This window comes from Myotis nattereri, assembly GCF_964212035.1.
Source record: "Myotis nattereri genome assembly, chromosome: 10".
Lineage (NCBI taxonomy): Eukaryota > Metazoa > Chordata > Mammalia > Chiroptera > Vespertilionidae > Myotis > Myotis nattereri.
This window is the reverse complement of record NC_138085.1, coordinates 11,241,233-11,255,466: the sequence shown is the minus strand read 5'-3', so window position 1 is coordinate 11,255,466 and position 14,234 is coordinate 11,241,233.

Genomic DNA, 14,234 nt, shown 5'->3' with positions numbered 1-14,234 from the left:
TGTGTGTGTGTGTGTGTGTGTGTGTATGGAACTATGTATATGTACGGGAGAAGACATGATCTACACATGTTTTTAATAAACAAACTTATTTATTCAAAAGGAGTATTTAACTGAATGGGAAATAGTCTACATAAATAGGTAGGTACTTTTAGAAATTATCCTTATTTACTATTATAAATGTCCAGTTGGGATGTATTCCTCTGAATTATTGAAGATAATCGCCTAGAACTCTTCTGATAGCACGAGAGAAGGCTTCCAGCGCAGCCAGTAGCTGGCTCCATAATGGCTTCAGGTACTGCCTCGGGCCAAGCCTGGCCAGGGCAGGGCCTCTCGTTGGACCAGGCTCTGGCCACTGAGCGGGCCCTTCCTCTGCCTCCGGACAGCTCTGGAGCTCTGGGCGTGGACCTGGAGCAGGAGAAAGAGACACATTGACTCACACTCCTGGCTTTCCTGTGACTTAGTGCAGACAGGAAAGATGCCACCGCCTTTAAGGGAACTCCAGCCCATGAGCCTGCCCTCCCCCGATGATCTGCCCGGATGATCATTCCGCCTCACCTTGTTGAGTTGCCTCGGTGGGCTCAAGGTGCTGCAGCGCCAACCATAGATTTTGGGCGTGGCCCACCAGGTGTGAGGCAGGGGAGTTGACGGGCACCAAGACCTGCTCTACCTCGAAGCAGGCGAAAGGAAGGCGCTGCCCCAAACCCTGGACGTGGTCCAGCCAGGTCCCCACCATCGCAGCAAAGGCCCTGGGGAGAGGCAGGTGGGCAGCAGATTCTGAGTCCTGGTCTTTCCTTCCACTCTGCCCTCCCATGGCACACTTGTTTAGATCTGAGCCTCTATGCAGGCCCCCCCTTGCCCACCCAGGGGACAGCCCCATGCCACCCCCAGCCCCAGTGTGGCTGTCCTGGTTGTAGCAGTTGTGGGATCCAGCAGGTTCAACATGGAGTCTGTGTGAGACTCTTCTTCCCACTGGCAGCTCTCCTGAAGGTCCAGTGCACTGCCCACCCCCACCCTCCAGGCCCTGGGCATCTGGGCTGAGGACTGAGACAGACTTGTGAGCAGCCTGCTCACCACAGGCCTGTTCTGAGCCTGGCCACCGTGGTCAGGGGAGATGGATATGGAGAAGGGCAGGCAGAGCGGGTGGGTCTGTGGGGGGTGGGAGGGGACTGTGAGGGACAACTCAGCACAGCGTCTCCTCTGGGTCTACAAGGCCCGGGACCCCACCCACTGTCATCTTTAACTCCTGTCCTCCTGGAATAGAAGACTCCAGAGCCCAGGCCTTTCTTGGGAATCAGATGATGTATAAGATTAGGGTTCTGCCAGGCACTCTCCACCCCCCACCCACCACAGTCCCCACGATGCTGACTCTGGGGGCCCTCCTTCTGGACCCGGAGACCACTCACTTTATGACTTGGTCCTGCGGTGTGTCAGCGCGGTCATTGTAAGCATGTGTGCCTCCAGATGGAAAAATCACTCTGATTGCATCAGCCCTGATGGATGGTGGACACGCCCTGCGAATGATGGAGAGCGTGACTGCTGGACCCAATGCCCAGAACTGAGTCCCAGGGATTGTGTCTGCTTCATTCCTTGAGTCAGGCTAAGTGTCTCCACAAGTGCGTGCACATTGTCGAGTAAAGAAATTCCAACCAGATGCATGCCATACATCTGAGTGGGCCTGGGCCCGTGCTCTCCCCAGAAATCCCCAGTGTGTCTACACCAAGTTCCAGGACCGGCTAGGTGAAATCTCACACTGCTTAACAGGTTGCTTTGCATGTGCTTTTCCAACCTCTGATGCCACAGGCTGCTGATGGGTGTGTCATAGTTCTTTCCATGGGACAGAGTGAAAGAGTTGCCACCAATAAGCGCCGCACATCCAGCTTCCCTGTCTGCAGAGCCAGGGAGCAGGTGAGACCTGCCCTGGCTTGTCCCCACAGTAGTGCTCTGAGGTTCCCCCCACAGCAGCCCACTTTCAGAGGAGCATCCTGAGACTCGGAAAGATGTGGTGACGTTTTCATACCTCACAGCTAGCAGTGGGCAGAGTCACGAGTGTGTGCTCACCTAGTTAGAAGCTCGTCCAGGAACCGTTGGGCTCTGGAGCAGGCCAGCGTGGAGACGTGGGGGACGATTCCCCCCGGGAAAGCTGGTACCATGGCCATGGCCACCTTCTCCGAGGTGCCTTCCTGGAGGGCCTGCATCCTGCAGGACTCATGCAGGTTACCAGTTCGCTCAGCTGCACACTGGGTGGGAGAAGGAAGGATATCCATGTCAGCGGCATGACCGTGAATCCCACAAGGATGGAGGTTCTGAGCTCAGTCGGGAGGTCCCAGCCCCACTGGGACGTGTGCAAGAGGAGGGACAGGAGTGCCCCGGCTGGAGGAGGTTCTAGGCCTTCAAAGTGCCACTGAAGTTCCGTACATGTTCATACAATTGCCACCTTCTCGGCACCTTTCCCCCCTCACGGCCCCCTTCCCTTTAGCTGAGGATCCACAAACCTCCTTGTAGTGATAGTGTATATGAGACCCCGGGCCCTGTGAGTCCCAGAGAAAGGTCCTCGTTACAGAGATGAGAACACAGAGGCTTGGGAAATATCAGATGCCTGCTCACGGGCATGCAGGTCAGAACTGGGTGCTGTCCCGCATGCCATCCCCTCTCAGGTGCCAGAGACTTCCCTGGTACGGACATGGGTGGAGAGGGTGTGGGGACCTTGTCCCTCCCCAGCGTGGGAACAGTGTACACGGTAGAAATGGCCTGTGAAAGCCTTTGACTTCAAAAGAGAAAGTTATGTTTTATCCTTTTACATTAAAGGGCATTGTAAGACCCTCATTATGGGGATGGCAGATTCCGCAAGGTGGCAAATGCCTGGAGACTGCAGATGGGAGAAAGGCGATCACGGGGCAGGAATCTGACCAGAGGACTCGGGGAGGAGCTGATCCAGGTGATCGGTGTAAAGTGACAGGTGCCTCAGTGTGTCCATGAGGCCATTGCCAGGGACGGAACACTGTGTTTGAGTTGGACACCTTGACGTCGGCCAGGTGAAAATTTCAATGAGTGAGATTTCCTGGGCCAGGCTGAGAGCAAGGCAGCAGCCATCATCAGAAACTGCTGTTGGCAACGTCCCTGCCACAGCCCTTTGGGCTTGGAATCTGCCTGCAGCCATTCAAATTTTACACGTGCTCGTCCTTCCCCCAGCAGTGGGCGTTCATCTCCAGCTGGGGACATTACATGTACTGTGGCCTGAATTGTGTACCCCTAATCCCATGACTTTGCAACCCCTCGAACTTGATTATGTGTCTGCATTTGAGTTTTAGTCTTCAAGCAAGTCATTCAGGTGACGTGAATTCAGTGGTGTGGGTCTTCATCGAATCTGACCAGTGTCCTTAGAAGAGGAGGGGAGGACACGTGGCAGTGCAGAGGGGAGTCCATGTGACACACAGAGAGAAGACAGCCATCTACAAGCTGAGGAGCGACCCCCTCAGGAGATACCAGCCCCACTGACAGCACCACCTCTCACTTCTAGCCTCCGGAATTGTGAGAAAAGGAATGTCTGCTGTTAACACCACCCAGTGCGGCCCTATGTTATGGCAGCACAAGCAAGCAACCTAACACAGTCCGTTCCGACACACATCAGTGTTCCGGGCAGCACTGCTGACATGGCAGCTGAACTGCATTAGGCCCATGTCCATCAGCACTGAAAGGCCACATCGCTGGGCAAACGACCTCCCCGACTGGACCAGGTCTGCAAGGACAGTGGAGCTGAGTGCTCCAGAGGATTTGTGGCAAGTTTAGTTTAAGCAACACAAACAGCGAAATGCCCACGTGCTCATGGTCGACTGTGAAGTCACACGGCATTTCTCTCTCTGATATTGCTACAAATATGTGAAGAGCGTCTCTCTACCATCCCATGTAGCTGGAGGGGGGCGTGGGTGTCCACATTTCTTTGTCTTGGGGCTGTGGGACACTAGGGAGAGTCCTGGGAGGGTGCCCGGGGAGTCCCCAGATTGGAGTGTGGGTTCTGGGCACTGCCAGGTTGTGTTGGGGTTTTGGGTGTAGAGACCCTCGAGGCCAACTCTCACCTCAGACAGGCACTGGTCTGTGTCATCAGCCTGGTGCACCTGCACCCTGACCCCGTAGGTGGTGTAGTCGGGTCCATGGGCCAGCACCTCAATGATGTCCTCCTTGGAGCTCTGCAAAGACAGAGTGGGTACTGAGCCAGGAGGCATCAGGAACCTTCCACCCAATCTGTGGTCCTGTGTCATGGCAGACCTAGTCTGTGAGAACACAGGGAGGATGTTCCTGGCAGCCCTGCTGAGCTAGCAACAATTGATTTGTGTCAAGGTGTAGCCACAGTGAAAGCCTGAATGACTGAAGAAAACTCTGTCCTTGTTGGGATGATATGGAGTTGGGTCAGGCCACAGCTCCTGAGCTGGCCGCACTGCAATGGTTTGTCGTCCTCTGTGAGGTGATAGGTTGCAGAGAAAAGTATTCAAGACCTTAATCCCTTCCTACACCCCTAACCGCCCCCCCGCTCCCCCCCCCCTTTTTTTTTCTTTTTTAAATACACTGCACTATCAAGTGGGATGATGTGTAAGGCTTGCAGAAGGCCTACAAGGACAGTCGGGCAGGGGCTGGTCCACAGGATACTTGGGGCAGGGTGTTCATCAGTTGAAAGGGGCATGAGGCAAAGACAGCAACAGATGCTTTCTCTCTGATCCCAAGAACACAGGAAGAAAGACTGCTTTTCTCCCCTACCAGGGAGCTGGTCGGGAGGATTGAAGGTGCAGATCACTTTGGGAGTGGGCCTGTGAGAACTTGAGGCCGCAGATTTGAGTCTGACTTCTGGTCCCACCCCAGTCACCTCAGGGTCCTGGGTGTGGGCCAGCTCTCACCTCAGTTTGGCACTGGACGGTTTTCCTGCCCTGACGCACTTGTCCTTTGTACCCGTTGAGGGCATAAGTGAACCTGTCAGCCAGCTCCTCGACGCTGCCCTTGTTGGAGCTCTGCAAAGACAGAGCCCGCTTCCGGGCCAGGAGGCATGAGGGGCCCGGGCATTACCAGTGGGGAAGATGCCCACCACACATTCTGCTCCCCAGATCAGGCAGAGAGGGGCATCTGCAAAGACCTCCAGGCAGGGAGTGAAGTTGATGACCCCTTGAGCACCCCTGCGATTTCACAAATGGGTAGCAGAGCTCCGACCCCAGCACTCAGCTTCCCTTCCTGTGAGCCATGACCTGGGCAGTGAACATGACACACCCTCCAGCACCCTCCAGACTTCTGACACTTACCAACCTGCTCCTGAGCCCAGGATGAGCATCCCTCATTCCCCGCTTCCTTCCCCTCACCATCCCGGACACACACACACACACACACACACACACACACACACCCGGGATGAGGGGTAAGAGGTGTGGTGCTCCCCAGGTGTGACCCCTAATTGGCACCCAAGTGTGAGCTTAAAGGGCCTGCCCTCGGTTACCTGTGTGTGCCTCCTGCCAGAGGGCGAGGGGTCTCGGTGGTGGCGCTTGCGCCTGTTTCCCCAGCAACAGAAACATCTCTTGCCCTGGGCTTTCTTCTTGCCAGAGCATCGGAAGAACGGGAAGCAACAGAGAGACATCCTGGTCTCCTGACATTCTCCACTCAAGTGAGCTGGAAAGGCAGTTGTCTCTAGAATGTGGGTACCTGGTTACCACGGTTCCCATTTCTGTTGGGGATCTGTCCCCAGGGAAGTGAGGTCACCCCTTCAAGGTTCCATGACCTGTGCCCCTTCCTCCAATCAGGGCCACCCAATGGCCCCTCTGGGCTGCTGACCTCTCACCTTCCTGGCCCATGTTATCTCCATACCTGTATACAAGCATCCAACACAGCCCTCCCCCATGCTCCCTGGGAAGAAGGAGGCCCCTGGTTTTGGGGGAGAAAGCCGAGTTCACACCTCCTTTTTCTTAGGTGATCTGTGCCCTGGGGGAAGCCTCTGTGCCTCTCAGGGCCTCCCCCAGGCTCCCAAGCTGCCCAGTGAGGATGATGCTAGACACCATTTCCCTAGGAAGTCATCAGGTGCAGATGGGACAATTCCCCTAACAGCTGTGGGCTGGTGTCCCATGAATCTGGTACACAAACATAGAGGTGGAAGGTGACAAGAATGAGTGGGACACAGCATGCAACACTAGACAAAAGAGCCCTGGGCCCAGCCTGTGATCTCAGGGAAGTCACTGGTCATGTGGGCCTCATTTTCAAGTCTGTACCTTTAAGGGTTTGAAAGGACAGGAAATTCAGATATGGTCACTCACTGGCCTAAAACCTCACCGTGGTCTCTTGTTATAAACTTAGCCTCGGACAAGTGCCTCATGTGGGTCCAAGCGTTAGGGGCCTTCACAGTGGCTTCGAGTGAGTCCAGCCTCCTGGTGGGAACATCCTTGTGTGTCCGCTGAGTGCTCAGTAACTGGCTTCTGAACAACATAGAGGACAGCCCAGCTGATGGGGTGTCAGGTCCTGTCACTTGTCTTGTACTCTCGTTCTTGAGGTCCCTTCCTTCCTCTCAGCCTCTCTCTGGCATTCTGTGTGTGTGTGCGTCTCTGTCTGTGCCACTGACCGGTTGTTCTGTCTGGAAGCTGAGTCCACACCCTTTTCCTTACCACTTTAACCAATCTTGGTTTTGGTATGTTCTCCACTTTGTTCTGAGAGTGTCTTGGTCTGAGAAAACATACGGCATATCCTGCTACTTTATTATAACTTCTAGACATAAGCTGTCTAGTCCCATGAGTGGGATAGATTTCCACCTTGACATTCCTGATACGACGATTCTAGTGTGAAACCATCAAGGTTAACAGCAAGAGTACTAAGCCACATTGACTTCAGGGCCTCCTGATCCCATGTGTTCTCTGTGACCTGTCAACCTCTAGTATCGCCAGGTCCCTAAGCATTCTCTACCAGCAGCCCGAAGGATCTTTTGAAAATGTCAATATGATCATGTCTCTTCTGAAAACTGCCAGTGGTCTCCTATGGCCTTTAGAAATGAGTCCCAAATCCTTAGAGTGTCCGTCCAGGCAGTCCATGATCCGACCTTAGCTTCTTTTGCAGTCTTGTCTCTGCCTCACCCCTTTTCTGTGGTCACACTTTGAGATCCTCATTGGCATCACACTCTGCCAGCCCAGCTTAGAGCTGTGCCATGCCCTGTATCCCGACGTCTCACTCTGGAGTCAGTGGAAGGCTGGTGTACATTCCGGAATCGCCCATCTTTCCCCTGTCCTGCTCTCTGCTCCCATCGTCTTTTGTTTTTGTTTTCGTGTTTGTTGTTGTTGTTGTTTTGCAATACCATGAAATGCTACAACCTTGTCCACCCTCAGGAGTTTTAAGGATCTCATTCAGTGTGGCAGCTGAGAATTACAAGCAGCAGAATAGTGATGAAGCTAACAGTAGGGACTTGTCTTTCTCACCAAAGAACAAGTCCACAGGTAGGTGGATCCAATATTGAATTCAGCTGCTCAGTGATGTCAGGGTAGGCTCCCAGCATCAACGAGAGGAAAAAAATCCTCTGCTCGCTATTGTGCTTTATATCAGGGAGAAACTTAGTGTCTCAGAAATCAACTATGAAACTCTGGCGTGAACCCTTGGGCAGAACGGGCCAAATTGCAAGGGACATGGGGCAGTTTAGTGTCAAAGTGCTCCTGAAGGAGGTGCCTCAGCCCAGGAGGAGGTGGTGAGGGGAAGGGCAGTGGGGACCTGTCGGATGGAGAACTTCCTGTTTCTACTGTGATCACTAAGGGCCCCGTACATTTCTTCTGTGTGGACTTGTGGAGGAAAGGTGTCCCGAGACTCAGGGATGACTGTTTCACAACAGTTGCCTAGTGTTTTGAAGTACCCTGTCTCATAGGGTCCATATTATCCACATAGAACTGGTTAAACATATATGTTTTTATTGATCTCAGAGAGAGGAAGGGAAGGGGAACAGAGAGAGCCGGGGGTGGGGGTGGGGGTGGGGGTGGTGAGGAGGCTGGGGAAGGGGAGAGAGAAACATCAATGATGAGAGAGCATCATCAGTCCCATAGCTCCTCGCGCGCAACCCCAGTACGGGCCCTGACTGGGAATGAATCGGGGATCTCTTAGTTCCGGTGTCCACGCTCAAGCACTGAGCCACGCCAGTCGGGCAGCCACATATCAATTTAAAATGAAACCTTTTCTTAAGTCAAATTTAGTAAAACTTAAAATTCACTGAGACATTTAGGTTTCGCTTGTTGGATACCTGAGGAGTGCTGGCTTGGTGTATTGACCAGCTGGTTTTCCTTGAAAGCAAATATGAAATGAAAGAAAGGAAATGTGTCTCCCCTCAGAGCAAGAGTACTGCTCACATGAGAACGATGAGCTTTGGATGATTGGGCCACAGCACTGAATGGATCCCTCTTGCACAGCGTGCCTCCTTTTGAAATACTCACCAGTGGCATTCCTTTGTCCTTTTCTGCTTAGAATTTTCTGACATGGTGGTTTTCATTTTAATTATAGATTGTTCCAGTGGTGGTGTCAGTGAACTATGGCCCCTCGGGTAGAACCAGGGCTGTGTACCTTGTTTCCGTACTGTCCTGTTCCAGTGGAACCATTGCCTCTCCCTAAGCTGAGTTTGACTGGTGAGTTAAATACTGGGCTCATGGAGGAAGGGAAATGATTCAGGAAGTGTTTAGTGGAGGGAGTTGTTTTGAGTTACTCCTGTTGCAACCAAAGCAATGCTCTTGCTATCCCTAGTGATTTTAAGTATGGTTGAGAGCTAGTCTACTGGTTGTTTCTGGCCAAATAGCAAATGCAGCTAAACGGCGAGGGAAGTAGAATGCCCCCCATTAAGTAATTTTTCCTTTCCTGAGACCATTTCAGGACACAAATTGGCACTTGGGAAAGTTTAGAAAGATATGATTGACTCTGGCCAGTGTTGCACGGTGGTCGAGCGTCCGTCTGTGAAGCAGGCAGGAGTGCACAGTTGGTTTGATTCCGGGTCAGAGCACAGGCCTGGGTTGCAGACTGGATCACCAATAGGGGTCGTGAAGGAGGCAACCTACCCATGTTTGTCTCTCATGGTTCCCGTTTCTGTCTCGCCCTTTGTCCCGCCCTGAAATCAATCAAAGTGTATTGTTAAAATATATACTGAGTCAACCCCAGCTGATGGGGCTCTTTGGATTGGCCTCTCCCCTTGCACTGAAAGTTTCTGGATCTGTTCCCAGGGAGGGCACATGGCAGGGTTTTGTGGTCAATTCCATGTCACGGGGGTGGGCAGGAGGCGGCTGGTGCGCCTCTCATCTGTGTTCTCTGCCTCTCCCTTCCTCTCTCTACTGTCTGTCTATATCTTGGAGGTATGATCCTTGTGTCAACCAGAACCTATACATGAAGCAAAATGAGAAGAAACTGTCACTTCTGGTCGTTTCACTGCTGACAGTTCACCAGTGTGAACATTCTGGTGTATATATTTCCAGATTTTATTTCCCCATTTTATCAGTGTATACGTAGTTATCAGAGGAAATTAAATGTTTCAAAACTTATTTTAAAACTGTATTATAGAGTGAGCACCTTCCATGTCAGCATATATGTGTACGTGCATGTGTGTGTGTGTGTGTGTGTGTGTGTGTGTGTGTGTGTGTGTATGGAACTATGTATATGTACGGGAGAAGACATGATCTACACATGTTTTTAATAAACAAACTTATTTATTCAAAAGGAGTATTTAACTGAATGGGAAATAGTCTACATAAATAGGTAGGTACTTTTAGAAATTATCCTTATTTACTATTATAAATGTCCAGTTGGGATGTATTCCTCTGAATTATTGAAGATAATCGCCTAGAACTCTTCTGATAGCACGAGAGAAGGCTTCCAGCGCAGCCAGTAGCTGGCTCCATAATGGCTTCAGGTACTGCCTCGGGCCAAGCCTGGCCAGGGCAGGGCCTCTCGTTGGACCAGGCTCTGGCCACTGAGCGGGCCCTTCCTCTGCCTCCGGACAGCTCTGGAGCTCTGGGCGTGGACCTGGAGCAGGAGAAAGAGACACATTGACTCACACTCCTGGCTTTCCTGTGACTTAGTGCAGACAGGAAAGATGCCACCGCCTTTAAGGGAACTCCAGCCCATGAGCCTGCCCTCCCCCGATGATCTGCCCGGATGATCATTCCGCCTCACCTTGTTGAGTTGCCTCGGTGGGCTCAAGGTGCTGCAGCGCCAACCATAGATTTTGGGCGTGGCCCACCAGGTGTGAGGCAGGGGAGTTGACGGGCACCAAGACCTGCTCTACCTCGAAGCAGGCGAAAGGAAGGCGCTGCCCCAAACCCTGGACGTGGTCCAGCCAGGTCCCCACCATCGCAGCAAAGGCCCTGGGGAGAGGCAGGTGGGCAGCAGATTCTGAGTCCTGGTCTTTCCTTCCACTCTGCCCTCCCATGGCACACTTGTTTAGATCTGAGCCTCTATGCAGGCCCCCCCTTGCCCACCCAGGGGACAGCCCCATGCCACCCCCAGCCCCAGTGTGGCTGTCCTGGTTGTAGCAGTTGTGGGATCCAGCAGGTTCAACATGGAGTCTGTGTGAGACTCTTCTTCCCACTGGCAGCTCTCCTGAAGGTCCAGTGCACTGCCCACCCCCACCCTCCAGGCCCTGGGCATCTGGGCTGAGGACTGAGACAGACTTGTGAGCAGCCTGCTCACCACAGGCCTGTTCTGAGCCTGGCCACCGTGGTCAGGGGAGATGGATATGGAGAAGGGCAGGCAGAGCGGGTGGGTCTGTGGGGGGTGGGAGGGGACTGTGAGGGACAACTCAGCACAGCGTCTCCTCTGGGTCTACAAGGCCCGGGACCCCACCCACTGTCATCTTTAACTCCTGTCCTCCTGGAATAGAAGACTCCAGAGCCCAGGCCTTTCTTGGGAATCAGATGATGTATAAGATTAGGGTTCTGCCAGGCACTCTCCACCCCCCACCCACCACAGTCCCCACGATGCTGACTCTGGGGGCCCTCCTTCTGGACCCGGAGACCACTCACTTTATGACTTGGTCCTGCGGTGTGTCAGCGCGGTCATTGTAAGCATGTGTGCCTCCAGATGGAAAAATCACTCTGATTGCATCAGCCCTGATGGATGGTGGACACGACCTGCGAATGATGGAGAGCGTGACTGCTGGACCCAATGCCCAGAACTGAGTCCCAGGGATTGTGTCTGCTTCATTCCTTGAGTCAGGCTAAGTGTCTCCACAAGTGCGTGCACATTGTCGAGTAAAGAAACTCCAACCAGAAGCATGCCATACATCTGAGTGGGCCTGGGCCCGTGCTCTCCCCAGAAATCCCAAGTGTGGCTACACCAAGTTCCAGGACCGGCTAGGTGAAATCTCACACTGCTTAACAGGTTGCTTTGCATGTGCTTTTCCAACCTCTGATGCCACAGGCTGCTGATGGGTGTGTCATAGTTCTTTCCATGGGACAGAGTGAAAGAGTTGCCACCAATAAGCGCCGCACATCCAGCTTCCCTGTCTGCAGAGCCAGGGAGCAGGTGAGACCTGCCCTGGCTTGTCCCCACAGTAGTGCTCTGAGGTTCCCCCCACAGCAGCCCACTTTCAGAGGAGCATCCTGAGACTCGGGAAGATGTGGTGACGTTTTCATACCTCACAGCTAGCAGTGGGCAGAGTCACGAGTGTGTGCTCACCTAGTTAGAAGCTCGTCCAGGAACCGTTGGGCTCTGGAGCAGGCCAGCGTGGAGACGTGGGGGACGATTCCCCCCGGGAAAGCTGGTACCATGGCCATGGCCACCTTCTCCGAGGTGCCTTCCTGGAGGGCCTGCATCCTGCAGGACTCATGCAGGTTACCAGTTCGCTCAGCTGCACACTGGGTGGGAGAAGGAAGGATATCCATGTCAGCGGCATGACCGTGAATCCCACAAGGATGGAGGTTCTGAGCTCAGTCGGGAGGTCCCAGCCCCACTGGGACGTGTGCAAGAGGAGGGACAGGAGTGCCCCGACTGGAGGAGGTTCTAGGCCTTCAAAGTGCCACTGAAGTTCCGTACATGTTCATAAAATTGCCACCTTCTCGGCACCTTTCCCCCCTCACGGCCCCCTTCCCTTTAGCTGAGGATCCACAAACCTCCTTGTAGTGATAGTGTATATGAGACCCCGGGCCCTGTGAGTCCCAGAGAAAGGTCCTCGTTACAGAGATGAGAACACACAGGCTTAGGAAATATCAGATGCCTGCTCACGGGCATGCAGGTCAGAACTGGGTGCTGTCCCGCATGCCATCCCCTCTCAGGTGCCAGAGACTTCCCTGGTACGGACATGGGTGGAGAGGGTGTGGGGACCTTGTCCCTCCCCAGCGTGGGAACAGTGTACACGGTAGAAATGGCCTGTGAAAGCCTTTGACTTCAAAAGAGAAAGTTATGTTTTATCCTTTTACATTAAAGGGCATTGTAAGACCCTCATTATGGGGATGGCAGATTCCGCAAGGTGGCAAATGCCTGGAGACTGCAGATGGGAGAAAGGCGATCACGGGGCAGGAATCTGACCAGAGGACTCGGGGAGGAGCTGATCCAGGTGATCGGTGTAAAGTGACAGGTGCCTCAGTGTGTCCATGAGGCCATTGCCAGGGACGGAACACTGTGTTTGAGTTGGACACCTTGACGTCGGCCAGGTGAAAATTTCAATGAGTGAGATTTCCTGGGCCAGGCTGAGAGCAAGGCAGCAGCCATCATCAGAAACTGCTGTTGGCAACGTCCCTGCCACAGCCCTTTGGGCTTGGAATCTGCCTGCAGCCATTCAAATTTTACACGTGCTCGTCCTTCCCCCAGCAGTGGGCGTTCATCTCCAGCTGGGGACATTACATGTACTGTGGCCTGAATTGTGTACCCCTAATCCCATGACTTTGCAACCCCTCGAACTTGATTATGTGTCTGCATTTGAGTTTTAGTCTTCAAGCAAGTCATTCAGGTGACGTGAATTCAGTGGTGTGGGTCTTCATCGAATCTGACCAGTGTCCTTAGAAGAGGAGGGGAGGACACGTGGCAGTGCAGAGGGGAGTCCATGTGACACACAGAGAGAAGACAGCCATCTACAAGCTGAGGAGCGACCCCCTCAGGAGATACCAGCCCCACTGACAGCACCACCTCTCACTTCTAGCCTCCGGAATTGTGAGAAAAGGAATGTCTGCTGTTAACACCACCCAGTGCGGCCCTATGTTATGGCAGCACAAGCAAGCAACCTAACACAGTCCGTTCCGACACACATCAGTGTTCCGGGCAGCACTGCTGACATGGCAGCTGAACTGCATTAGGCCCATGTCCATCAGCACTGAAAGGCCACATCGCTGGGCAAACGACCTCCCCGACTGGACCAGGTCTGCAAGGACAGTGGAGCTGAGTGCTCCAGAGGATTTGTGGCAAGTTTAGTTTAAGCAACACAAACAGCGAAATGCCCACGTGCTCATGGTCGACTGTGAAGTCACACGGCATTTCTCTCTCTGATATTGCTACAAATATGTGAAGAGCGTCTCTCTACCATCCCATGTAGCTGGAGGGGGGCGTGGGTGTCCACATTTCTTTGTCTTGGGGCTGTGGGACACTAGGGAGAGTCCTGGGAGGGTGCCCGGGGAGTCCCCAGATTGGAGTGTGGGTTCTGGGCACTGCCAGGTTGTGTTGGGGTTTTGGGTGTAGAGACCCTCGAGGCCAACTCTCACCTCAGACAGGCACTGGTCTGTGTCATCAGCCTGGTGCACCTGCACCCTGACCCCGTAGGTGGTGTAGTCGGGTCCATGGGCCAGCACCTCAATGATGTCCTCCTTGGAGCTCTGCAAAGACAGAGTGGGTACTGAGCCAGGAGGCATCAGGAACCTTCCACCCAATCTGTGGTCCTGTGTCATGGCAGACCTAGTCTGTGAGAACACAGGGAGGATGTTCCTGGCAGCCCTGCTGAGCTAGCAACAATTGATTTGTGTCAAGGTGTAGCCACAGTGAAAGCCTGAATGACTGAAGAAAACTCTGTCCTTGTTGGGATGATGTGGAGTTGGGTCAGGCCACAGCTCCTGAGCTGGCCGCACTGCAATGGTTTGTCGTCCTCTGTGAGGTGATAGGTTGCAGAGAAAAGTATTCAAGACCTTAATCCCTTCCTACACCCCTAACCGCCCCCCCGCTCCCCCCCCCTTTTTTTTTCTTTTTTAAATACACTGCACTATCAAGTGGGATGATGTGTAAGGCTTGCAGAAGGCCTACAAGGACAGTCGGGCAGGGGCTGGTCCACAGGATACTTGGGG